This window comes from Carettochelys insculpta, chromosome 30, assembly GCF_033958435.1.
Source record: "Carettochelys insculpta isolate YL-2023 chromosome 30, ASM3395843v1, whole genome shotgun sequence".
Classification (NCBI taxonomy): Eukaryota; Metazoa; Chordata; order Testudines; family Carettochelyidae; genus Carettochelys; species Carettochelys insculpta.
The window spans coordinates 5,270,376-5,294,677 of NC_134166.1; the positions used below are offsets into that span (position 1 = coordinate 5,270,376).

The 24,302-nt window shown below is 51.2% G+C and overlaps 1 protein-coding gene across 2 annotated transcripts in view; it reads left to right on the plus strand.

Annotated features, from left to right (window-relative positions):
• Positions 1 to 2,403: 2,403 nt before the first annotated feature.
• Positions 2,404 to 24,302, plus strand: part of ARHGEF2 (Rho/Rac guanine nucleotide exchange factor 2) — a 148,011-nt gene continuing 126,112 nt past the window's right edge. For both annotated transcript variants that reach the window (XM_074980806.1, XM_074980807.1), the window contains exon 1: positions 2,404 to 2,522. The gene's annotated coding sequence lies outside the window, so the exon portion shown is untranslated. The remainder of the gene's footprint in view (positions 2,523 to 24,302) is intronic.

Sequence of the window (24,302 nt, forward strand, 5' to 3'; positions counted from 1 at the left end):
TTTCCATCCATGTGCAGAATAAATTTTATGTGCACAAAGATATGGGCAGATGTGCACCATCAATAGAAATACATTCTGCCGGTTGTGGGTTCTGTACTAATCAGCTGGGCAGCGCCTAAGTATCTTCTGGGTGGCAGCCCAGGCGTTCAGCATCCAGGGAATGCTGGTCCTGAGCACTGGCTGTATTTGAACCCTGTTAATCATGCACCAAAATACCACCCGTCACTTAGAAAATCTTGACCCCTCTCTCCTGGCTCTCCAGACAATGCCTGGCCCTGATTCTTACCAGAGCATGAAGCAGCTGTTGGTAACAGTTCCTCTTTGGAAACCTGCACAAAGGTCCTGGGTGTCACCTGTTTGCCTAACAGGCCGTGCGCATGTTTGTTGAACTAGCCAGAATATGGATTAAAGGGCAAAGGCACAGACAGAGCCAAGGGGCAAACTCCGGCAGCTCTCATGCAAAGTAGGAGCTGGCTGAGGCTGGATCCCTGCTGGAGTTTCTGAAGATGAGCCAGGTGCTGTGGTGTGGGTGGGGTCAGTAGGGGGAGCTCTTCTTTCTCAACTGCTATCTCTGCACCGCCAGGGCTGTGATGCGGGGTCAGGGCTGCTTAAAATAAAGTCCTTAATAATACATAGAGCCTCATATGGGACTATTTTTTAATCAAGCCTCTGCTATTATGGTAGCAGGCCCTGCAAGATTCATTGGCTCCTAGTCCCACTTCAGGGCTTTACTTGAAGATTGTGGAGGTTTAGCAGCCAGGGGAGGTGCCACATTTCCTCTGCTCTGCTCCCCTGGAGAGACCTGGTCCATGTGACAGCCAACACTCCCTTTAATTTTTTCCAACCACATGCAGAATAAATTTTGTTAGGCACACGGATGCGCACCACCCATAGGAACACATGCTGCTGGCTGTGGGCGCTCCACTAATCAGCTGGTATCTCTCCTACGCAGCTGTCCAGCGCTCAGCTTGCAGGGACCACTGCTGACAGCCCACCCATCCTGAAGGACCTAATGAATCTTCCACCAGGATGCACGTGGCCTGGATGGGGGTCCACCTGTAGAGTTAGGGTGGGGTTAGGGTCTGCCAGGCAGCAGTCAGAAGGTTAAATGCTGGATGCTGCAAAGACCGGCCCGGAGCTGGGAGCTGATTCAGAGGCAGGCGGTGGCTGGGCCCACAGTGGGGGAAGGCAGCCTCGTGTGGGCAGGTGATGTCATAGAGCCCTGAGTCACTGCTGCAAACAGGTCACAAAACAATCGCCCTGCCCAAGGCTGCCTTTATTGCTGCTCCGAAGGCGGGCAGGGCCCTGGCTTTGTCACCTCATGTGGCTTGTGTGCACCTGCTGCAGACAGGGATCTTCCTGCCCCTGGGAATCTAACCACAGCAGCTGGCAGTGATCATTCCCTCTGGTCTCCACTCTGCCGGAGCCAGGAATTTACTGCAGGGCTGCTGGCTCCGTCCCCTCCAGTTTAACCAAGAGGCTGTGCTCTTCCTGTCCTTCAAGCTTCGGTCCCTGTGTACAATAATCTCTGGGTGCATTGGGCTCTCTGACTTCCCAAGGGAAGCCAAACTGCTTTGCAGCCGCTGGATCCTGGCCACTAGCCTTCCAGGGAAACCAATTCCCCACCTTTGGGAGCTCTGTCAGCTCCAGGGGACACTAAGCAAGACTCACCTGCCCCCTGCGAGATGTTACACCTCCTTAGCTGGGCTCTGTACCTTTCACTCTGCAGTGCTCCCTGGTCTCTGCAAGCCTCCCCTGGCACCTGGCTTCACAGGCCAGGACTGGCCGAATGGGGGACCTTCTACCCAACAACCAGACCCCACAGCTGACTGGTGCCAGCCCACAGGGCTGTATCACTGCTGTGCAGACCTCAGGGCTGGGGCTGGGAGACCAGTTTCTCTGCCGGGCTCCTCTGCTCGGTGTGGGAGAAGGAGCCACCACACCCCAGCCAGGAAGGGGACGGCTTCCCTTGGCTTACAGACGGGGAAACTGAGGCACACAGCCAGGCAAAGGGAGCTGGGAGACCAATTTCTCTGCAGGACTCCTGCCTGGTGCAAGAGGGAGTGGCTGGGTCCCTCGCACCTGGAAGCCCGAGGCGCGACACCCCTGCCGGCCGCCCCCTTGGCGCAGAAGGGGAAACTGAGGCAGGATTAGCTCCCGGGACTGCCCCTTTCCCAGCCTGCTGCTCGCCCCCCGGAAGGCGCTTTGTTGACGCCGGGGCGCGGCGGGAGCCCGCGTACGGTGCAGCCCCCGACAGGGACCTTCCTGGCCCCGGGGACCGGCGCGCTGCTGACTGCAGGGCCCGCGCGGCGCAGGAGCGGCCGAGCCCCGGGGAAGGCGCAGGGGCGGGGCGGGGCCGCCACGGGAGAAAGCGCCGGGCGCGCCCGAGGCGCGGGGCGGGAACTTGCCAGCGGCGGAGCAGCCGGATCGGGGTCGCCGGGGGCCTGCGGGGCGGAGCGGACCAGCGACCCCTGCAGCGGCGCCCGGCCCGAGCCCTCCCCGGGGAGCGGCGCCCGCCCCAGGTACGGTCCCGCGGCTGCATTCGCCCCCCACCGCCCGCAGGTGGGGCCAGCCCGGCCGGGCCGGGGGCGTCTGCACCTGGGGGGGGGCCCGGTCCTGCTGGGTCTCCGGGGTCCTGGTCCCCTCGCCGGGGAGGGAGTGGGGTGTAATGTCCAGCTCAGAGGGGCCGGGGACTGGTGTCCTGGCATCTGGGGCTCCAGACGGAGACCAAGGGGGTATGTTACCTAACGGCCAAAGCCATCCCACCGCTGGACTGCTGCTGGCCGCGGTCAAGTCACTTGGCAGCTCCCCGTGCCTCAGTTTCCCTGTCTGTGAAAGGGAGGTAATGGGTCAGGAGCCTCTTGAGCTTGTCCCTAGGTGGGAGTTCGTGCTGAGTTAACGTGGGACTGTCTTCCTCACTGGGCAGAGAGCTCTTTCCGGAAAGAGCTCAGCAGGTGACATGGACCAAACTCTTTGAGCCCCCTGGGTTTGAATCTTGCCCTCTGCAGGGTCACTTGGTACATCGCTGTGCCGTCTCACGCCTGTCCTTCTCTGAGCTCTGCCTAAGGTCAAGCAAAGCAACTAGGTCCAACAGCAAAGCACCATCTCACCCAGAGATGGGCTTTTTGCCCTTTTCTCTACACAAACCTTCTCCTGGGATAATTAAATCAGTGAGTACAACCAGTGTTCCTGCTGGTTTTTTTCCTCCATCCAGGGGAAGAATAAATTTTATTGTGTGCACCATGGCATGTGACAATGTGCACCACCCATAGAAACACATGTGGCTGGCTCTGGGCGCTCTGCTCATCACATGGGCAGCATTTGAATCTTTCCTGGGTGGCCGCCCCAGCGCTGCATGTACTGGGAACACTGGGTACCACTGTGCCAGCATAAAGAGCTAACCCCGGTCCATCTGCTCCCATGCAGTACAGCGAAAGAGCTATAGCAGGGTTCCTTCACCCACACTAGGGCTTGTATGGATGTGCTAATAGCAGTCAAATAATTACACCCCTAACTGAAATAGTTATGTCGGGACCAAATTGTGTGTAGACAAAAACCTCTGAGTTTTTCCCAACATTAAATTCTGCCACCCGAAGGCCTGGCTAACACTCCCAATTACAGTACTGTGGGTTCACTTAGGAGTGTAATTTTATTTTTATTAATGATTTTATTGCGCCAACAAAGCTGTTAATAGCCCTCTCCTCCACCCAGGTGTAGCAGCATGCTGGTATAAATGCAGCTATAGTTTATGATGGTGGGGGAACCACCATAAGCTATTCACGGGCAAACACCAGTGAAACTCTCCACACTAGAATTTTGTTTGTACTGGTGTAACTACGTCAACAAAACCCTCTTGTGTAAGGAAGTCCTACCCAGGTGGCAGATTTTTCTCCTGTGGAAGCAGCAGCAAATCCCATCTGGAGGGCTGGAACGTGTGGGTGTGTTTGTTTATATTAGAAGTTTGGGTCAGCTCAGAAAAGCAGCCATGGGAATAAAGCAGGCAACAGTCTCTCTAATCTTTTCCCTCCATGTGTGGAATAAATTTTGTTCTGTGCATCAAGGTAGGTGTGACTATGCACCACCAGGAGAAACAAAAACAACCGAGCTGCAGGCTCTCTGCTAATCAGCTGGGCAGCATCTGAATTTTTCCTGAGCGGCCACCCAAGCGTTCAGCTTACAGGGAGCACTGAGGCAAAAGTTCAGGAAATGACATGCTGGTCTAAGGTGTATCCCTGCCACTTTCCCACAGGTACTTCTCTTGGAAGACCTCTTGCCCGAAACGACCTTTCCTTTCCCTGGCCCTCTCTGTCTTGCTTGTACAGATTGTAAACTCTTTGGCTACATCTATACCCCAGTGATCTTTCAAAAGACGTCCTTCCCGAAGAGCTCTTCCGAAAGAGCGAGTCCAGAGACAAAAAAGTGGATCAAAAGCGTGGTCTGCTCTTTGGAAAGAGTGGGCCACGGACTGAAAAACCAGGCACCACGAGGGCTGCTTTTTTTCCCCCTTTTTAGAAAAAAAAGCGGGGGGGCGAGGCATCTCCTCACCCTTTTTTTTTCCCCCTAAAGAAGCTTTCAAAAGAACAACAAGAAGCCTTGTGGCACCTTATGGACAAACAGATATTTTGGAGCATGAGCTTTTGTGGGCAAAGACCCGCTTCATCAGATGCACGAAAGCTTATGCTCCAAAATACCTTTTAGTCTATGAGGTGCCACAAGGCTTCTTGTTCTTGACGCTACAGACTAACACGGCGACCTCTCTGATACTTTTGAAAGAAGATGCTCTTCCTGATGCAGGAGTGGTAGAGGGCTTCTGGAAGAAGAGCTGCGTTCTTTCAATTTCTGCTCAAAAGAGCACATTCTGTGTGTAGATGCCCTACCTGTTCTTTGGAAAAAGGGCCAGATTTGCCAAAAAAACTTGCTAGTGTAGACGCAGCCTTCAGGACAGAGAATAATTCATTTTGTACAGCAGGATGAAACCTCAGCTCAGCTGTGGCCTTTAGGTGTCACTGAAATCTAAATGGGAATTGGATTAAGCTGTGTCATTGTTATTGTCACAAGATAAAAAGTTGGTTGCTTTTGAATCCTGTAGTATCATTACAGGCAGAGGCTTTAGTGAGAAACACCAGCATGGTCCCATGCAGGCCAGCTCTGGCAATGGGAGCTGCAAGCCTTGCAAACTGAGCATTTGGGCAGCCATCCAGGTGAGATTCAGGTGCTGCCCAGCTGATTAGCAGAATGTCCACAGCCAGCAGCATGTGTTTCTATGGGCAGTGCACATCTGCATGTGCACATAACAAAACTTATTCTGCCCACAGGTGGAAAAAATTAGAGGGAGCTCTGCTGCAAGTTATTCTACTTTATGCACGACCAATAGAATTGCTTACTCTGTTCCCCTAGAATTGCATGTGGCCAGTTCCACCTCATGTTAGTACAGGACAGTAGGGGGCACATGCAACCTAACCAGGGGAATAAAATCCTCAAACCACCCCCTGCCCAGACGCCCACGCCGTGACATCTCTCCCCACCCTTTGAGACCCAACTGAGCGGGGCCACTTAGATGGGGACCAGAGGAGGTTCTGCCCTCACCCTGCATGACAGGACATTGGCTGGCCCCAGTTGAAGGCTGGAGTGTTGGTGAGGGCAGAACTTGGGTGCTGTCATGCTGGGGTGCAAGGTGGAAAGCATCCAGTCCTCAGCTCCATTTGCAGGGCTGGGAGTTTAAGGGAGGAGGGCGACAACAGGCAAAGGGAAACCTCTTTGCTACAGAACGCTGGGAAAGCAATAAATATTATGGAGCCATTTTTAAGAACCATCCCTCAGAAGAAAACCCGGCTCTGAACTCGCCCCAGGGGAAGCTGCCCCATCCCTTTTGCAGGTGATTCTCCTTTGGAACTTCATTTGCTTCTAATGGGTGCAAAGTGGTGGCTGAAAGCCCCCATACAAGTGCAAATCTGCAGCTTCTGCTGCACCAAATTCATCCCTGCCTCCCCTCCATTGACCTGGCTTCCCTGGAGCAACGGGTGGGATGAAGTTTGGCAGAGGAGGTGGGAGGTACGTTTCCCCCTACCCTTGCAATGCAAAGTATTGATCTTCGCTCATTGCCTCAGGGTGGTTGGCAGTCAGTGTGTGAGGTGTGTTATTCAGTCCTGGTGGAGGGGGCTCAGCCAGGTAGCATTCTATCGCAGAGTGCCCCACTCTCACCCCCTGCTTGTTACAGGGCACGTGTGGACAGGAGGTGATTGTTCTGCATGAGATGACTCTAGGTGGTCACTCGATAATGAATCATAGAACACTAGGACTGGAAGGGACCTTGAGAGGTCATCGAGTCTATCCCCCTGCCCTCATGGCAGGACCAAGTACTATGTAGACCATCCCTGATAGACACTTATCTAAGCTGTTCTTAAATATCTCGAGAGATGGAGATTGAACAACCTCTCTAGGCAATTTATTCCAGTATTTGACCACCCTGACAGGAACTTTTTCCTAATGTCTAACCTAAACCTCCCTTGCTGCAGTTTAAGCCCATTGCTTCTTGTTCTACCCTCACAGGCCAAGAAGAACAAGTTTTCTCCCTCCTCCTTTTGACACCCTTTTAGATACCTGAAAACTGCTATCATGTCCCCCCAATCTACTTTTTTCCAAACTAAACAAGCCCAATTCTTTCAGCCTTCCGTCATAGCTCATGTTCTCTAGACCTTTGGTCTTTCTTACTGCTCATTTCTGGACCCTTTCCAATTTCCCCACATCTTTCTTGAAATGCGGTGCCCAGAACTGGACACAATACTCCAACTGAGGCCTAACCAGAGCAGAGTAGAGCGGAAGAATGACTTCTGGTGTCTTCAAAACAAAAAGCAGTCAAGTAGCACTTTAAAGACTAGCAAAATAGTTTATTAGGTGAGCTTTTGTGGGACAGACCCATTTCTTCAGACCATAGCCAGGCCCTGTTAATGCATCCCAGAATCATGTTTGCTTTTTTTGCAACAGCATCACATTGTTGACTCATATTTAGCTTGTGGTCCACTATAACCTTTAGATCCCTTTGTGCCATACTCCTGTGTAGGCAGTCGCTTCCCATTCTGTATGTGTGAAACTGATGGTTCCTTACTAAGTGGAGCACTTTGCATTTGTCTTCATTAAGCTTCATTCTGTTTACCTCAGACCATTTCTCGAATTTGTCCAGATCATTTTGAATTATGACCCTATCCTCCAAAGCAGTTGCAACCCCGCCTAGCTTGGCGGTATCTGCAAACTTAAGAAGTGTACGCTCTATGCCAATATCTCAATCATTGATGAAGATATTGAACAGAACTGGTCCCAATACAGACCCCTGAGGAACCTCACTTGTTATACCTTTCCAGCAGGATTGAGAACCATTAATAACTACTCTCTGGGTACAGTTATCCAGCCAGTTTTGCACCCACTTTATAGTAGCCCCATCAAAGTTGTATTTGCCTAGTTTGTTGATAAGAATATCACGTGAGACCATATCAAATGCCTTACTAAAGTCTAGCTATACCACATCCACCACTTCTCCCTTATCCACAAGGCTCGTTATCCTGTCAAATAAAGTTATCAGATTGGTTTGACATGATTTGTTCTTTACAAATCCATGCTGGCTGTTCCCTGTCAGCTTACCACCTTCCAAATGTTTGCAGATGATTTCCTTAATTACTTGTTCCGTTATCCCCATCCCCACACAGAAGTTAAATGGACAGGTCTGTAGTCCTGTCTCCCATGATTTTCCAAAGATGATAGCTAAACGCTCAGATACCGCCTCTACCAGTTTCTTGAGTATTCTAGGATGCATTTCTTCAGGCCTTGGTGACTTGCAGTCATCTAACTTTTCTAAGTGATTTTTTAACTTGTTCTTTTTTTTTATTTTATCTTCTAAACCTACCCCTTTCCCACTAGCATTCACTATGTCGGGCATTCCTTCTTCAGACTACCCAGTGAAGACCGAAACAAAGAAGTCATTAAGCATCTCTGCCATTTCCAAGTTTCCTGTTACTGTTTCTCGTGCCTCGCTGAGCAATGGGCCTACCCTGTCCTTGGTCTTCCTCTTGCTTCCAATGTATTTATAAAAAGTCTTCTTGTTTCCTTTTATGCCTGTAGCTAGTTTGAGCTCATTTTGTGCCTTTGCCTTTCTAATCTTGGCCCTGAATTCTTGTGTTGTTTGCCTATATTCATCCTTTGTAGTTTGTCATAGTTTCCATTTCTGTATATGATTCCTTTTTTATTTTGAGATCACGCGAGATCTCCTGGTTAAGGCAAGGCGGTCTTTTGCCATATTTTCTGTCTTTCCTACGCAGCGGAATAGCTTGCTTTTGGGCCTTTAATAATGTCACTTTGAAAAACTGCCAGTTCTCCTCGGTTGTTTTTTCCCCTCAGTCTTGCTTCCCATGGGACCTTACCGACCAGCTCTCTGAGTTTACCAAACTCGGCCTTCCTGAAATCCATTGTCTCTATTTTGCTAGAGCAAGGAGCTTTTATAAAAACTGGTATTTCAGATGGAAGAGAAGCTTTCAGGATGTCCACACACAGGGTTGTGTGTTCAGATAGGGGTATGCTGGGGTCCGCGGGTATGACTGGGCATGGAAGTGACCTGCATCACCAAACTGTGTTACAAGCCCTTGATCTGCTCTGCAGGAGAGGATAAGGGTCTACTGCCGCTGCTCTTGAAGCTCTGATGGTAAAGTCTCATGATTTTAGTGACAAAGATCTGGATATTCAAACTGTACTGCTGAGCGCAGTGCTGGGGGAAGAGGGTGTGTGCTTGTGTGTATTTGCATCTTTTGTGTCCTCTGGCATGTTTACATCGGGCCTGCACGCACACCTGTCTGAGGAGTTTTGAGTGGCTGGAAAGAATATTGTCTATGCTAGAAAAGGAGTGAAGGGTCCTGTGGCACCTTATAGACTAACAGAAAAGTTTTGAGCATGAGCTTTCATGAGCAAAGACTCACTTCATCAGATGCTGGTCATGGAAATTTCTGATGAAGCATCTGATGAAGTGAGTCTTTGCTCAGGAAAACTCATTCTCAAAACTTTTCTGTTGGTCTATAAGGTGCCACAGGACCCTTCGTTGCTGTTACAGATCCAGACTAACATGGCTACCCTTCTGGTACCATGCTAGAAAAGTGCTAAGCCGCAAGCAGCGAGTGTCACACAGCTGCGACAGAATGGTGGGTAGGATGGTGCAACGGTTAGGGCTTAGCTGACATGGATACAAGTCTCATCAATGCTATAGGCTCCCTGGGCGTCCCTAGGGCAGCATTTGGGCCTCTGTTTCCTGTCTGTGCTATGGAGGTACCAGCGTCTGCCCTGTATCATGAGCTAACCATCACGAGGTTCTGAGCCGCGGTGGTAACAGGGCCAAGCACTGCAGTTGTCAAGCGTGTCTGTCCTGGATGTGGGATGGGCCCTGGTTTCTTTCGTTGGGATCTGGCCAGAGCTGCCCTGTTTTCACACTGTTTCTTGCACACTGGCACGGCTCCCACCTGTGTATGTTTTGCTTCTCTTCTGCCAGGCACTCTCCCCATCCCCCGCCCCGGTGCAGGGAAGGGACGGAGCTGGCAGGGAGGCCAATTGTGCCAGGGAACCTTTCCATCAGTAACTCTCAAAATGCTCTACCAAGCAGGCCAATGTGGCTAACCCCATTTTACAGCTGGGGAAACTGAGGTGCAGAGGGAGCAGTAACTTGCAGGCCAGCGGCAAGGCTGGGGATAGAGTGCCCCTCTGCTGAGTTCTGAGCTTGGGCTCTAGCAACTTGGCCATGCTGCCTCCTTTTCCTTGAGCCTGTTTGAATTCCCAGCTTGACTCGTTAGAGTGGTGGTGCTTTCTGTGCAGGGATTGCTGCCTTTGTGAGGAGCAGCTTTGGCTGCAGGAATCCACATTAGCGGTATTTTTGTTTCTGGAGTGGGAGTGTTCCAAGGCATAGCTTTGGTATGCAGGGTCCCAGGCACAGCTTTGGTATGGAGGACCACAAACAAGCTTAGTGGAGTCCAATGTACCCTCTAACTTTTTCCAGCCACGTGTGAATGTTTCTCCATCCACGTGCAGAATAATTTTTATGCGCACTGAGGCTGGTGTGAATGTGCATCACCACAAAAACAGCATGCCTGGCTCTGGGCGCTGGGCAGCATTGAAGCTCTCTTGTGCGACTGCACAAGCACACAGCTCACAGGGTACACTGGGTGATACTGTTACACACCCATGTTCTGCTAAACCCATGGATGAATGCATCTGGGTGTCAGCTTTCTGCACCTGGAGAGTGGCAGCTCTTAGTGTCCTTAGCCGGAGTTCCGGCTAAGGACACTAAGAGCTGCCACTCTCCAGGTGCAGAAAGCTGACACCCAGATGCATTCATCCATGGGTTTAGCAGAAGCCTCTGGACCCAGCTCTAAGGCTTCCACTGCAGCTCCACGGGCTAGGCTAACTCCCTCAATCTTCATGATTCAAGGCTCCGAGGTCAGCAAACAGGCTGCCACAAACAACCCACGCCTTAACAGCCTATTTCCTGGGCAAGTCGCCCTTGTACCCGGCAGATCCAGTGCCCAGCAGTGTTCCCCAGAGAGGGTGCGCACAGCTGCTCAGGGAATAAAGGGAGCAAGTTTCCCTCTCTTCTTTCCCCGCCCCCCACCCCCGTGTTTGTGCGTGGAATAAATTTTGTTATACGCACCAAGGCATGCATAGATGTGCACCACCAATGGAAACACATACTGGCCCCTGTGGATGGCTGTGGGTGCTCTGCTAATCAGTGGGGTGGCACCTGAATCGCTCCTGGGCAGCCACCCAAGTGCTCAGATCACAGGGAACAAGGAGACGAATGTTTCTCAAGGTGGGCAGGGAGGAAGTGTGACAAAGAAGGGATGTGAGCCGTGCAGAAGGGGAGTGGTTAGCATCGTGATCAGAGCCAGCAGGAAGAGAATCAAGTGCCAGCAGGTGCCACCTGCTGTTGTTTGGACTCTTGGGTTTCCATTCATCATGCCAGTGGATTCTTCGTCCACGATGCAGTGACGTGAATAGGAAAGAATTCCATGCGGGCACGTGCGCCAGGCGGTCGCCGGCACGTCAGCGCTGGGAGGGCTCCTGGGCAGCACGCTCAGGTTTCTTTAAGCCCCACCTGCTTGGGCGGAAGAGAGCGGTTGTTTAATGGCTTCTCCTGCTCTAGCACCAGGGAGCCCTGGTCGTAGCCCAGCCCCCCGTAGCGCCAGGTGCTGTACAGCTACCAAACAAATCCGCAGTTCCTGCCCCAGATTGCTCACCATCTGACTTTACAGGACGTGGGATTTCTCTAGGGCCCGGGCTCTCAGCGTGAAGTTTGCAGAGAGGAATCAGGGTGTCCTGGCTGCTCTGCTCCTGTTAGTGAAAGGAGGTGAGGTCCTGACGGGTGAAGGGAGAGTCCTGGGGCTGTGCACTTGCTATGGGATAGATTGAGAGCTGGCACTGTGTGGACAACGATTCCTCTTCTCAGGCCCTGGTGAGGAGGGACTGGGTTGTTCCCTCCATTTTACAGGAGGGTAAACTGAGGCACGGGGGCAGCGATTTGCCTGATTCAGGGACAAAATCTGCCAGGGGGCCTCCTAGCCTGGTGCTCTAAGTGTTGGCCCACAGCCAAATCCCATGGGTGTCAGTGAGTGTTGCATAGCATCTCTTCTTGGGGTCACTCGTGGAGCATGTATTTCTAGAGGGTGACCCTTGCAAACAGCAGAGTCTCCTGGGCCTGGCTTCGATTGGACCTGGCTGGCTTTCCGCTTGCCAGAAAGGGCTTTACTGCTGGGATCACCAGTGGAACAGACCCGCATGTTTTTCTGTGCCTCAGTTTCCCCATCTGTGAAACAGGACAACCCTACCGCCCAGCCCGTGGAGAGGACAGGCGCAGGCTCATGGGGGGCTCAGATAAACAGCTGGTGGGCACCAGGTCTAGACACATTGTTCATCTGTCCCCACATGTGCTCTCGGAGGAGAGAGCTTGTCCTCTGTAACTGTACATGGCGTTAAGAGTAACATATCCCTGGAATTTCAGTGGGGTGTCCTGATGACAGACAAGCTGTTAGCTCCTAGCCTGATGGAGCCATTTTGATGCGAGCACATTATTTAGCTGGAGAGTGTTAAATATAGAGCCATCTGCTCACCTCCCTTGCCCTCCTCCACACCCCGGTTGCTGTCTTGCATGGGTCCTGAGCAGGGTTCCTCTAATTTTAACCCTCTATGTGCAGAATAAATTTTGTTATCTGCACTGAGGCATGTGCAGATGTGCACCACCAATAAACACATGGTGCAGGTTGTGGACACTGTGGGTGTTCTGCTAATGAGCTGGGCAGCACCTGAATCTCTCTTGGGAGGCCACCCAAGGGCTCAGCTTACAGGAAACCCTGGCCCGAGCAGGATTTACAAAGAGCTGGAGAAAGGCAATCTGATCTCTTCAAGGCATGAGCGAGCCCAGGCTGCTGGAAATTCCACCTGCACTGCTGATCTGCGCCAACCACACAAGCATAAGTCAAATCGATCTAACCCAGCTGTTGCCCAGTGCGAAGGGCTTTGCACCGGTTCAGTCACTTCGCTTTAAGGCCCGATCCCAATTGCATTCGTGCAACTTCTGCATGGAGGCAAAAATCTGGGTATCAGGCCTTCAGATCTGACTCTCCAATCGCTCTGCCTTGAGCCGCCGCGCTGCTGTGCCACAGTGAGCGTAAGATCCAGCCAGGACAGGGCATTTCACACTCACTTTGCATTGGGGTGAATGTGGTGCCCTTTTGCACAATTTTATCCCAGCTGTTGTGATAGTTAGTTTTTTTCTGCATGCTCCAACTCCTGGAGTCATGTGGGTTTTTTTGGGCGAGTGTGAGGGATTTGTTTAATTTTCTAGCTGTTGTGATTGCTGAGGGGTGATGGAAAACATGACCCCAACATGCACCTAAAGCACACACTATCCCCAGCCTTTTGCAATCCGCCCTGGGGTTCCCAGCGACCTGGGGGTGGTCATCCCTGTTCCGCAAGCTCCGCCGCTTCCCACGACTGCCCAGCCTTCACTCTCCTATTAGACCCCTCCCTCCATCACCCCCCCACCAGGATGTGGCCTCAGGAATTAGCTAGCTAGCAAGCAAGCGAGTGGGCAGTGGGGGTGGTGCAGGGCAGCAACAGTGCTTGGACCTCCCAGCGTTCACCATGGTGGTGAGTTTGACCCCCTGCCCTAAAGGCTCGGAGAGCAGAAGACAAAGGAGAAGAGGTCAAATGATATTATTGGGGGTGGAAATCTCAGGATGTATCAGCTGGTCCCAGGATTGCCTGGAACCTGACTCATGATTTGGCAAGGGGTTGATACTGGTAAGAGGTTGAATCATATGGAAGATTCCTTTAAGGGTGAAATCAGACTTGAGGGTCTGTTCATTCTCCACCCATGTCATGGGGAATTTTGCCATTGACTTTACACTGGGTTAGAATTTCAGCACTAGTCCATTGACTTAAAGAGCTCCCAGTACCTGGGGCATTAAAGCTCTCCAGACAATAGTACTTCCCAGGTTCAAAGTCTTGGCATTCCAAAAGTTGCCCAGAGGGTTAGATTTGCCTCGGTGAATGTCAGCAGGCGTTGATTTCACCAAACCCAGGGAGAACAAATATTTCCAGGGACGCTGTTTGAAACTGACAGGTAGGACAATTTAACTTAACGACATTTACTAGGTGTATTTTTGTTCCTGATGTTGACAGTTGGTGGCTTTAATGGCTATAAACTTTATCTTTTTTATGTCTCACCACCTGCTGTCATTCAGTAATTGTCTGACCTCCTCCCCCTATTAATTTCCTGCAATTGTGAAAATGTCAATAGATTGAAATGGAAAAAAATGCTTCAGACCCATATTTTTGCACAACTCTGCAAATTTGCATTGATAAAAATACACATTGATATTTTATGTTGACATAACAATGGAATTCTGCCAGGTCTACCAGTCAAATGCTTATTATGTGGAGTTTTATTTTAGCAAAGTTTCTCATCACTTTCTCATTATAAAACTAAGGACTAGAGAACAATGAGGAAGTCCAGGAAAGTCCCACAAGTTATATGAGGCTATAACTCCATCATGAGTGACTGGTGAGCTCATAAATTGCTAGCACAATGCTGGAATGGGGGCTCGATGTGGGAGGTTCTGAGTGAGAAACGTGATCAGGTAAAGGACTTGATGTGGTGTCAGGACACACCTGTGTTTTGTGGCTGGCCCTGGAAGGCAGGGTTCCCTCTCTCTTTATTTTTTCCTGTCCATGAGCGGAATAAATTTTCTTATGTGTGGGTGTGTACCACCACAAGACACAGAGGCTGCCAGCTGCGGGCACTCTGCTAATGAGCTGGATGGCACCTGAATCTCTGCTGGGTGGATGCCCAAGCGCTCAGCAGGGGTGTATGGCCCCTAGTGCCGCGGTCTCTAATACCTTTCCCGTGTGCCACGTGGGGAACAGGACACCGTGGTGTGGCGAATACAGCTCCTGCTTGCTGGGAGAGGTGCCTGGCAGCAGTGGCAGCTGCTCCTGCGGCAATGGATCCAGGTGTGGCTTTGATGAGTTGCTGGCATTAAATTAGAACGGGGCCTGGGGGAGCTTGGCTCTGGGGGAGGGGGCCATTTATTTAGAGCGGGGGGCTGGGAGGCGTTTTCTGCTCCTTGTATTAAGCTCACAGGATCCTAAGTCATAAGTCCCCAACCCCCAGAAATAGGCCTTTGCCATTTGACTTGAACAAAAATCACACAACCCTTAATGTTGGGGCCTTTATTCTTTTTCTAGTCCTCCGAAGGCAAAATAAACCACCCGCATTGTGGGAGAGCAAGTAGGGACGCTCACATCCATGAGAGCCAATACACCGCCTTCCGCTGTCTAGTTGTCCCGGCAATTCTGCTCTTGTTATGACATTGCTTGGCCCAGGCATGGCTACTGGAGCACTGAGCTACGGCAGTGCTCAGCGTGGCCCCGGGAGAGCAGGCTGGTTCTGTGCGCGAGGGAAGCGCTTCTGGAAATGTCTTCCATGCTCTTCTGGACCCTTGGCAAATTGACCATCAATAGAAGCGAGCGACTCTTCTCAGCTGGCCAATGCAGCAGACTGCTGTATGGTGCATGTAAGCAGAGTTGTGGTTCCCCAGGGGCCTCACACCAGTTAGTAGTGAGACTTAAAACATTCTTCTGTCCTTCACTAGCGACGCTTGTGCCATGTTACGCACAAGGAACACATCCAAGGCGGTAACTCGGCATGTTAGGCGTTCCAGCAGAACACCAGCTGGGCAGGTTTGTGCAACTGTAGCACAGCCAAAGTGCTCTGCATGCTGGGACACGTTGACGCTAAAAGATGAAGTCCCATTGGTTTTCATGCAATTGTGGCTTTCAGGCAGCGTCTACATTGTGTGTCTGTGTGGTGGGGTTGGATTATCCGGGGAGACTCAGCATGAAATGGCCCCTGCTGGGGAGACGAGATTAAGCAAAACTCCTGACTCACTTTCGGATTTGATTTCTTTGATTTTGACAAGCGCTGGCTTTTGAGGGGCCGCCCCTTCTTCGTCTTCACTACAGGGAGGAGGGTCGCTATTTCCACACCTCTGAGCTAATTCTTGTTTGGCGTTCCGAGACCCTCGAAAGCCCAGGGTTACGTTGTCAAAGGGCCAAATTCCAAGTGAACTGCATTCCAGGGAGACCCCTATTGGCTATATGGGACTTTTAGTCACCCCCTTACGGCAGATAATATTATGAATATAATTAGAAAGTGATTAATTTCATGGCTGATAAACATCCTAATACCTGTCTTCACTGAGCTCTCTCTCCATCTTTAAAAGAGAGGTCATTTTCACATCCTGCACGATGTGTATTCTGTCGGAACAATATCTGGCTCTGGTAAGAACTTTGCAGACCTGTTGCTAGCTGAGCGCGGGCACTTTAACAAATATCAAAAAAAGTCATTCCTTAAAAGTGCAGGGGTTAAGGACAATTATGAATCCTTCTTTAACACAGCAACATTTGCCTGTTGGTGCTGGATGTCACCGGGCTACAGTCTGCAGAGGGCACTGGGGCAGGCAGGCAGGGCTGTACACACACATACCAGCCAGCATGTGCATTGCTCTTTCATGGAGATCAAATCCCATTTAAGCACCTTCAGACCTCTGTCTGCCTTGCTGGATTAGAGTGTTTCTCACTTGGCTAAGTATTAACTGTTGTTGGTACAGAAGGGCTCCTAAAGTGTGAGGTGCAACTGTGTACGTTGGGGTTCCCAGCCAGCGTTCCCTGGGTGCTGAGAACGTGGGCGGCCACCCAAGAGATCCAAATTCCACCCAGCTGCTTAGCAGAGCGCCCACTGTGCCCACAGCCAGCAGATCATGTTTCTACTGGTGGTGCTCATCACACATGCCTTGGTGCACAGAATAAAATTTATTCTGTGCATGAAACATTCTACCCATAGAAAATTAGAGGAAATACTGGTTGTAATTAACTAGTAGTGTGAATACTCCTGGGCTGGATGTTGGGACAAGCACCTGTCAAACCTCAAAGAGAAAACTGCAAATATTGACATCATCTCCATAATGAAAATGAGTTGTCAATCAGGCTACAGCCCTCCCTGCTTCTTCTAATGGATCAAAATCAATTTAACTCTGCACTCAATGCACCTCCATAGCACACATTAATTATCTGGCTCCTCTCCAGTGATGCGTTATGGGGGTGAAATCCGCTGAGCTTTACCTTAAAAGCTGAGAGCTGCTGCTTATCATCTTTTCCCCCACGCTATTGCTGGAACAGCACTGGTCAGAGACATTGGCATCCCACTGAAAACCCGGAGCACAATTACAATGAGGTCCCAGCTGTCCTGATCCTGAACCTCCCCTTGCCGGCTGCTCTCGAGCTACACGTTATTTCAGATGTCATGACTTACTCTGACCGCATCTGCAGCTGAATGCAGGTCGGCACAACAGAAGGCCAGTCTTTGCTGCAGCTTCTCCTAACCTCTCAGGGTCGTAAGTCCCCCTTCCCCAAAACAGGCCCCTGCCACTCGAGCTAACGAAAAATCGCAGTCAGGTCTCCCTAATGTTGGGCCTTTTACTCTTTTTCTGGGCTGCAGAAGTCCCAAACCCTTAGGCAGACCCAGCCAGACACACACACTCAGGAGAGCCAAGACGTTGCCATTTTAGGAAATAGCACCTGGGTGCCCTGGCAATTGTGCAGTTATTATGACATCACCGGCCCAGGTGTACATGTGGGGCCCTGAGCTCACGGCAGCGCTCGTTTTGGCCGCCAGGAGAGCTGTTGCGTCAGCCCTGGCAGCAGCCCCTGTCGTGATGGCCCCAGTGGTAGTCTGGCAGCTGCAGCAGCCCCAGTGGTGGCCCTGGCTGCAGCTGCAGCCCCAGCGGCAGCAGACCCAGCAGTGGCCCTGGTGAGTCGCTGGCATTAAATCAGTCTGAGGGGTTGGGGCTCCTAGGTTCTAATGAGAAGTCCTGTGGCACCTTATAGACTATCAGATATTTTGGAGCAGAAGCTGTCATGGGCCAAGACCCGCTTCCCAAGAGCTCGTGCTCCAAAATATCTGTTAGTCTATAAGGTGCTACAGGACTTCTTGTTGTCCTCAAAGATACAGACTCACGTGGCCGCCTCTCTGATATAGGTTCTAATGGGTCAGTGTTAAAGCGGAGTACTTGGGCGGCCACCCAGCAGAGTTTCAGGGGCCACCCAGCTGGCTAGCAGAGTACCCAGGGTTGGCCACAGCCCGCAGCGTGTGTTTCTGCTGGTGGTGCGCATCTGTACATGCCTCGGTGTACGTGAAATTTATTCTGCCCATGGGTGTAAAAACATTAGGGGGCCTTGGGTTCTCGTCTTGGGATGGGAAGTGCTGCCTACTGGGAAGAGCGAGTTTTGGCCATGTCAGATTGAAACGGCTCATTTGGACATTTCTGAAACTTGTTTTTTGCAGGCTGGAGTCACGGATTTGGGGGCGGGGGGGCAGTTTCATGTCACTTCCCTCCTTCTAGCTTTCAGACTGTGGTTAGGACGCCCAGCGAGCACCACGGATGGTGAGCACTGCTGCGTTGCTGATATGCATTTGTTACCACCCCTTGCTAGGATGACTCAGATGTCTAGCTCCTGATTTCAGCTCTAGCTGTCCTAGTTCAGTCCCTGGGGTGAATGGGTGGCCAGCATGTGGGCCCAAATGCTTCACCTCTGAGCTTGTCCAGTCTGTGGCATTTGCCTCCTTTTCACTCTGGGTTTTCCCACTCCTGCTCCTGCTAATGGGAGTCTGGCCCCATCGTGGATGAGGTCTGCAGGGACCAGAAAACATGGCAATCCCCAGATCGGATCAGATCCAGCTCATCTGTGCCACCAGCTGCTGCAGAGGGAGGTGCAGGATCCATGTAGTAGCAGCTGTGGGGGGATCTGTCCCACCATAATCGCTCCTTTCCTGATTTCAGAGACCCAGGAGCATGAGATTTGTGAGCCGTTGAGTATCTAACACTGGGATGGAAGAGTCCTGCACATGGGGACCAACTGGCTAAGTTGCAGTGCAGCAGAAAAGGACCTGGGGATTACAGCGGATGAGAGGCTGGATATGAGTCAACACTGTGCTCTTGTAGCCAAGAAGGCTAATGGCATATTGGGGTGCATTAGGAGAAGCATTTCCAGCAGATCTAGAGAAGTTATTATTCCCCTCTACTCGGCACTGGTGACACCTTGTTTGGAGTGTTGCATCTGGTTCTGGGCTCCCCAGTATAGAAAGGATGTGGATGCATTGGAGTGGGCCCAGTGGAGGGCAATGAAAATGATTTGGGGGATGGAGCACATGACCTATGAGGAGAGGCTGAGAGATTTAGGCTTATTAGTTTGCAGAAGAGAAGACTGAGGGGTGATTTGATAGCAGCCTTCAGCTTCCTGAAGGGGGGCTCTAAAAAGGATGGAGAGAGGCTGTTCTCAGTGGTGACAGATGGCAGAACAAGGAGCAATGGTCTCAAGTTACAGTGTGGGAGGTGTAGGTTGGATATTAGGAAAAACTATTTCCCCAGGAGGGTGGTGAAGCACTGGAATGTGTTACCTAGAGAGGTGGTGGAATCTCCCTCCCTAGAGGTTTTTAAGTCACAGCTTGACAAAAGCCCTGGCTGGGATGATTTAGTTGGGGTTGATCCTGCTTTGGGCAGGGGGCTGGACTTGATGACCTCCTGAGGTCCCTTCCAGCCCTTGGTCTCTATGATTCCATAGTTCCTCCATGTCTCTCTCTGCTCTCCCAGGAATCGGTTCCAGCCTCCTGAATTCCCCTTTCTGCCCCTCCCCCAGCCCCAGCGTGTGTGTCTGTGTGTGTGTGTGTGCGCCTGTTCCTCCCCCTCTCCCCGGCTTTGCTCTCAAGACTGTTTACGTTCCCCAGCCGCACACGCAGTGCGGTGCCATGCGCTGAGCATCCTACTCCCAGGGCCAGGGTGAGTCCTGCTCTGGATGAGAGCTGGTAAGGTGTGTCGGGTTGATGCTCTGGGTTCCGTAGGGCCAGGCAGGGCAGTGCCCTTGTCAGTTACTTGTGGGATCAGTTCAGAAGGCGGAGGGAGCGTGTGGGATCCGGGGTGGGGCCCTGGGTAGGGAATCAGAATTGGTGGACTGTGTCCCTGTGTGGGGGCTGCTGGTCAGACTGGAGGGTTCGGCCGGCCCTGGGAAGGAGTGTGTCTGTATCGGTATCTACCTGCTCCCGTTGTGTGAATGTACAACACCCCAAAAGCACGAATCTTCCTGTGTTGTGTGCCCCCTCCTCCCCCCAGTTCCCGTGGCAGTGCTTCCCTCCCTGGACCGGATCAGCTGCCTTCCTCCTACATCAGCTACCCCTGTACACCCTTAGCTCCTTGGTGACATCGGCCTTTCCCCAGGCCTCCTGGAGCATCCCCCTCCTGCCTCGTTAGACCTTCTCCCTCCTCATGGGAGTCAGGTCTCCTTCATGCTCTCCCTCCCACTGGCAGATCAATGCTCCTGGCTGTGCCTTAGCCCGCAGATCTGCCCGCCGGGACACACTGAATTAGTGTCAGAGCTGGGGACAGAACTCCTCATTCCGTGTCCCAGCCACTAGACCAGTGGTTCCCCCACCTCTTCACTAAAGCAGCCCCCATTCACCCCCCCGTATTGTTCACAGACCCCCCGCCAAACTATTCACAGACTCACATCAAAGCCAATGCCAGGCGCTCTGTACATCTCATTAAATGAAAAAGGAAACCCCAGCAGAGATTTTGGGACAGTGATTAATAACATGATTGGAAGAGATTTAATGTTAAAATAATTGACTGTAACTTTTCAATTTATTTAAAACTTATTTTCTATTATCATTTTTATTTAGCTTTTCCAGGGACCCCCCAATACCCTCACAGATCTCCAGGGGTGTTCTCAGACCCCAGGTGGGAACCACTGCAGCAGACAACACACTGTTTCCCCAGCTGAGGATAGACCCTTGTAAGTTCCCCGTGCTAACTGCTGAACAGCACACCCTTCCCAGGGTTGGGGGTAGAACCCCAGAAGTCCTAGTTCCCTGGCCCTGTTCTAACCACTGGACAGCACAGCCTTCTCAGAGTTGAGGGATAACCACAGGAGTCTCCCTCCTTGATTCTGAAAAGATGTCTACGTTTACCAGGAATCCTGAGTCCCAGCCTCCCCTTGTTCCTACCCCAGGCTACATTCCCCCTTCCAGCATTGGGATGGAATCCAGGAGTCCTGGATTCCACCCCCTCTCACCCAGCTTTAATTGCTAGACACCTCTCCCTTTCCAGAGCTGAGAATGGAACCCAGGCGCCCTGAACCTCTCTAACCACTAGTCCATACTCCCCTCCTGGTATTTGGTCCATCACTATGTATGGACAACTGGTAACTGACCCGAGGACAATTCAGTCAAGATCTGCCAGCGGATCAGGGCCCGAAGGGGAGGAAAGTTCTTATCAGCTGACTGTGCCTGGAAACTCGAAAACAGGAAAGTGGCTGAGCTCATCCTGTTGGGCCGGGGTGGTGGCTAGGAAGTTTGTGTGGGAGAGGGGAGAACAGGCCAGCTGTGAGCGGGGACAGCATCAGTGCCAGCAGAGACGGGATCAGATCTTTGCAGAAGCAGGTGAAGACAGTGGTCTGCAGCAGCTTGAATGGGGTGGGGCTGAGCTCACATGGAGGAGAATGCACAGAGGGGGTTGGGGCTGGGGGGTGGGGTACATGGGATGTCTTTGGTACATTTGTTCTTCAGTCTGTGCCTGAGCAGGGATGGTAGGTGGGGCACTGATGATGGTTGTAGGATGGGGAGCATGATATAGTGGAGAGGGCCTTGGGCTGAGCCTCAGGACTCCTGGATTCTATTCCTGTCTCTCCCACTGACCTGCTGAGTGACCTTGGGCAAGTCACTTTCCTCTCCCTGTGCCTCAGTTTCCCTCCTTTCCTTAGTCTGGTTTAGATTGTAAGCTCTTCTAGCCAGGGCCAATGTTCCCCTTAATCTTTTCCATCTGCATCTGGAATAATTTTTTATGTGCACCAAGGCATGTGTGAGTGTGCACCCCAATAGAAACACAAACCTAGTGGTGGGCGCTCCGCTAATCTGCAGGGCAGCATTTGAATTTCCCTTCAGCAGGCGCACAAGCACAAGGCTTACAGGGAATGCTAGTCAGGGCCTGTCTCACTGTGTACAGCTGTAGCATGCTGGGGCCGTTAGGGATTATTGTGATTATGTTGTAGGATTCTGGGATGTGTCTACACTAGGGCTCCCAACATTGCAGTTAATCACCCACCTTGCGTCGATCAGCAGCAGGGGGTGAACCAGAGATCTGTCTGCTATTTTAGCCAAAGGAATAGCTCTGTTAGTTGGCGGTGGTAGTAGGCTATGTTCTATACACAGGGAGGATCGTGACCCATGCTGAGGGTAATGCCTTCACTGCAGAGTTGGCCTGGACTCTTACTTGGGCATCCCACCTAAGCTCCAACCTGCCCCGCACACAACCCTTCTGACTGCCGCTTGGGGCTCCTTTCAGCTGAGGCTCACTGGCCTGGCCGAAGAGGGGGATAGATCTCTCCAGCGTGGGTGCAGGCTGAATGCCTGGAGTGCGGGTAGAATGCCAGTGCCTTTCCAAAATCCCTGAGTGCCCAGAATGATGGACAGATTTCCCCACCGCTCTCTGGGAAGAAATCCTGGAGCATCTCAGCTGTCTGCTGTGCAAAGCGCAGTGGGACATGTGCAGGTACCATCTGTTTTTTTTTTTTTCTTCACCCACGGTTGGAATAAATTTTATTATGTGCACCAAGGCAGGTCAGATGTGCACCATCAATAGAAATGCACGCTGCTGACTAGGGGTGCTCTGCTAACCAGCTGGGTGGCATCTGAATCTCTCCTTACAGGGAACACCAGCCATGTGCCTAAAAGTCCTTGTGACACAGACCAGGGAGTGCAGAACCAGTGAGGACATAGTAACTCAGCCAGAGCTTTGTAACACAGGGACTCAAATCTCATGACCCCAATCGCTACTTGTACTCATTGTATCCCAGGAGGCATGTGGATGCTCAAACTCTCCTATTGCCCCTGAATCAGAACTGTTGACAAAAAAGCCGCGTAGATGCTCTGGGGGGGCCCTTTTGTCGACAGATGGGGTCAAAGAGCGATCCGCTTTCCTGTGTAGACGTGATCTGTAGACAGAAGTTTTGTTGGAACATCTCTTCTGACAGTAACTTCTGTGGACAGATGCCTCTAGTGTAGACATAACCGATGTGTTTGAAGATTGTGCATACTGGATGTGTGTGTGTGTGTGTGTGTATATATATATGTATGTGTAAATTAAAAGGAAAACTTTCTAAGAAAAGGTTGAGACACACTGTAAGGTGCCGCTCCATGGGACAGTAAACCACACCCTGTAGGCACCTGGGTAAAACTGTCATGCTAATAGTGACAATGAAGTTCTTGTGGAGCTGGTAGGAAATTTTTCCCTCTCAGGGCATCTGGGAGCCAGCCAAGGTTGCCAACTATGTGTCTGTGCAAACTCTGACTCTTGCCATGCCCCCTGGACTTCTCAATGTACCAGGGGAGCTTTTCAAGAAAGCTGGGGGTGTGGTGCTCTTTTTCCCTCTCTGACTCACCCCCACTGCATCAAAGGCAGGTCATTGTCTTGCAAGGTTTTTCTTTTAGCACCGTAACCCCACCTTGACCTGTGAGTCAACAGTCTCTGTTAAGAGCACTTAAATCAAAGCTAAAGGAATGTTTGAACCGACAAATTTCATTCAGGGGCTCAGGTTTGTTAAAGCCACTTCTTGGTGGGAGCCTTCCGGGGTGTAAAATTATTCAAGATAATCAAGGCCTGCAGAAATGCCAACAGTCGTGGTTTAGTCCAGTTTCTATACTTAACACAGGTTGAACCTCTGTAGTCTGGCACTCTGGTCTAGCGACATCTCTAACCTGGCATGATTTTAGTTAGCCGGACAAAAACCACTTATCATGGGTGTGGCCAAGTTCCCACGGTCCCTTAAAGTTTGTTTCCAGCCACCAGACTTGGCTCTCACTCTTCTGTGCTGTTATTTAACTGTAATTTATCCTTAAACGTCCTTTATGAGCCCGGTAAGCAGTGGAAGTGTTGGTCATGTGCTAGACAATATTGACCTGCTGTCATCTGGCAAATTGTGTGGCTTGACACTGCTCAGGTCCTGTGAGTGCTGGACTAAAGAGGTTCAACCTGTACTCTGATGCCTTATTAGCTATCAGCGAAGAAGCAATCACCATAGCATCTAGGAGCCTTCACCATGGAGAAGGCCTCATGGGGCCAGGTGCTGTACAAACACAGAACAAAACAGCTGATGCCCTGGCCGATGTTATCAGCTGGTATAAATGGGCCTGACTCTTTAATTTCTACAAGGCTCTGCTGATTTCAAGCAGCTGAAGATTGTGAAAGTAAATTGGACTGAGAGGTGGAGGCCAGCTAGCCATCAGTCTTGGGTCACTTAGTCACATCAAATCCCGTGTCTCGGCAAGGAGCTAGGTTAGATGGCCCCTGCAGTCCCTTCTAACCAGCATTCCCTGTAATCTGAGCACTTGCTCAGCCATTCAGGAGAGAGTCAAATGTGGCCCCGCTGATTAGCAGAGCACCCACTGCTAGGTTTAGTTTCTACTGGTGGTGCACATCTGCATGCGCCTTTGTGTGTCTAAAATAAATTATTCTGCCCTATGGATGGAAAAAAATCCACATATGGATAGAAAGTATGAGTGGGAACATTGCGTCTGACCCCATGGTTCTCTGACTTTGGGGAGTGAATTTCCATGGTTGATCTTTGCATTTCTTTCAGGTGAAAAAAGAGTTTGATAAATTCACAGGGGGTAG